A 2,228-nucleotide genomic window follows, 5' to 3' on the forward strand; every position below is an offset into this window, starting at 1 on the left:
AGCCTCCAGCAGCTGATGGCGGGGTGGAGGAGCTGCAGCCAGCCTCCAGCAGCCAGCCTCCAGCTAGTGATGGCGGGGTGGAGAAGCAGGCAGCCTCCGTCAGCTGATGGCGGGGTGGAGGAGCAGAAGCCAGCCTCCAGCAGCTGATGGCGGGGTGCAGGAGCTGCAGCCAGCGTCCAGCAGCTGATGGTGGGGTGGAGGAGCTGCAGCCAGCCTCCAGCAGCCAGCCTCCAGCTAGTGATGGCGGGGTGGAGAAGCAGGCAGCCTCCGTCAGCTGATGGCGGGGTGGAGGAGCAGAAGCCAGCCTCCAGCAGCTGATGGCGGGGTGCAGGAGCTGCAGCCAGCGTCCAGCAGCTGATGGTGGGGTGGAGGAGCTGCAGCCAGCGTCCAGCAGCTGATGGTGGGGTGGAGGAGCTGCAGCCAGCCTCCAGCAGCCAGCCTCCAGCAGCTGATGGCGGGGTGCAGGAGCAGCAGCCAGCCTCCAGCAGCTGATGGCGGGGTGCAGGAGCAGCAGGCAGCCTCCAGCAGCTGATGGCGGGGTGGAGGAGCAGAAGCCAGCCTCCAGCAGCTGATGGCGGGGTGCAGGAGCTGCAGCCAGCGTCCAGCAGCTGATGGTGGGGTGGAGGAGCTGCAGCCAGCGTCCAGCAGCTGATGGTTGGGTGGAGGAGCAGCAGCCAGCCTCCAGCAGCCAGCCTCCAGCTAGTGATGGCGGGGTGGAGAAGCAGGCAGCCTCCATCAGCTGATGGCGGGGTGGAGGAGCAGAAGCCAGCCTCCAGCTGGTGATGGCGGGGTGCAGGAGCTGCAGGCAGCCTCCAGCAGCTGATGGCGGGGTGCAGGAGCTGCAGGCAGCCTCCAGCAGCTGATGGCGGGGTGGAGGAGCTGCAGCCAGCGTCCAGCAGCTGATGGTGGGGTGGAGGAGCTGCAGCCAGCGTCCAGCAGCTGATGGTTGGGTGGAGGAGCAGCAGCCAGCCTCCAGCAGCTGATGGCGGGGTGCAGGAGCAGCAGCCAGCCTCCAGCAGCTGATGGCGGGGTGGAGGAGCTGCAGCCAGCCTCCAGCAGCCAGCCTCCAGCTAGTGATGGCGGGGTGGAGAAGCAGGCAGCCTCCATCAGCTGATGGCGGGGTGGAGGAGCAGAAGCCAGCCTCCAGCTGGTGATGGCGGGGTGCAGGAGCTGCAGGCAGCCTCCAGCAGCTGATGGCGGGGTGGAGGAGCTGCAGCCAGCCTCCAGCAGCCAGCCTCCAGCTAGTGATGGCGGGGTGGAGAAGCAGGCAGCCTCCATCAGCTGATGGCGGGGTGGAGGAGCAGAAGCCAGCCTCCAGCAGCTGATGGCGGGGTGCAGGAGGTGCAGGCAGCCTCCAGCAGCTGATGGCGGGGTGCAGGAGCAGCAGGCAGCCTCCAGCAGCTGATGGCGGGGTGCAGGAGCTGCAACCAGCCTCCAGCTGGTGATGGCGGGGTGGAGGAGCTGCAGCCAGCCTCCAGCAGCCAGCCCCCAGCAGCTGATGGCGGGGTGGAGGAGCAGAAGCCAGCCTCCAGCAGCTGATGGTGGGGTGCAGGAGCTGCAGCCAGCCTCCAGCAGCCAGCCTCCAGCTGGTGATGGCGGGGTGGAGGAGCAGCAGCAGACAGCCTCCAGCAGCCAGCCAGCCTCCAGGAGCTGATGGCGGTGTGTGGGAGCAGCAGCCAGCCTCCAGCGTTCAGCCAGCATCCATCAGCTGATGGCGGTGTGAAGGAGCTGCAGCCAGCCTCCAGCAGGTCATGGTGGGGTGGAGGAGCAGCAGCCAGCCTCCAGCAGCTGATGGCGGGTTGCAGGAGCTGCAGCCAGCCTCCAGCAAATGATGGCGGGGTGCAGGAGCTGCAGGCAGCCTCCAGCAGCTGATGGCGGGGTGCAGGAGCAGCAGGCAGCCTCCAGCTGCTGATGACGGGGTGCAGGAGCTGCAACCAGCCTCCAGCTGGTGATGGTGGGGTGGAGGAGCTGCAGCCAGCCTCGAACAGCTGATGGCAGGGTGCAGGAGCAGCAGCCAGCCTCCAGCAGCTGATGGCGGGGCGCAGGAGCTGCAGGCAGCCTCCAGCAGCTGATGGCGGGGTGCAGGAGCAGCAGCCAGCCTCCAGCTGGTGATGGCGGGGTGAAGGAGCTGCAGCCAGCCACCAGCAGCTGATGGCGGGGTGAAGGAGCTGCAGCCAGCCACCAGCAGCTGATGGCGGGGTGGAGGAGCTGCAGCCAGCGTCCAGCAG

Source organism: Nothobranchius furzeri, unplaced genomic scaffold (genome assembly GCF_043380555.1).
Source record: "Nothobranchius furzeri strain GRZ-AD unplaced genomic scaffold, NfurGRZ-RIMD1 Scf126, whole genome shotgun sequence".
Classification (NCBI taxonomy): domain Eukaryota; kingdom Metazoa; phylum Chordata; class Actinopteri; order Cyprinodontiformes; family Nothobranchiidae; genus Nothobranchius; species Nothobranchius furzeri.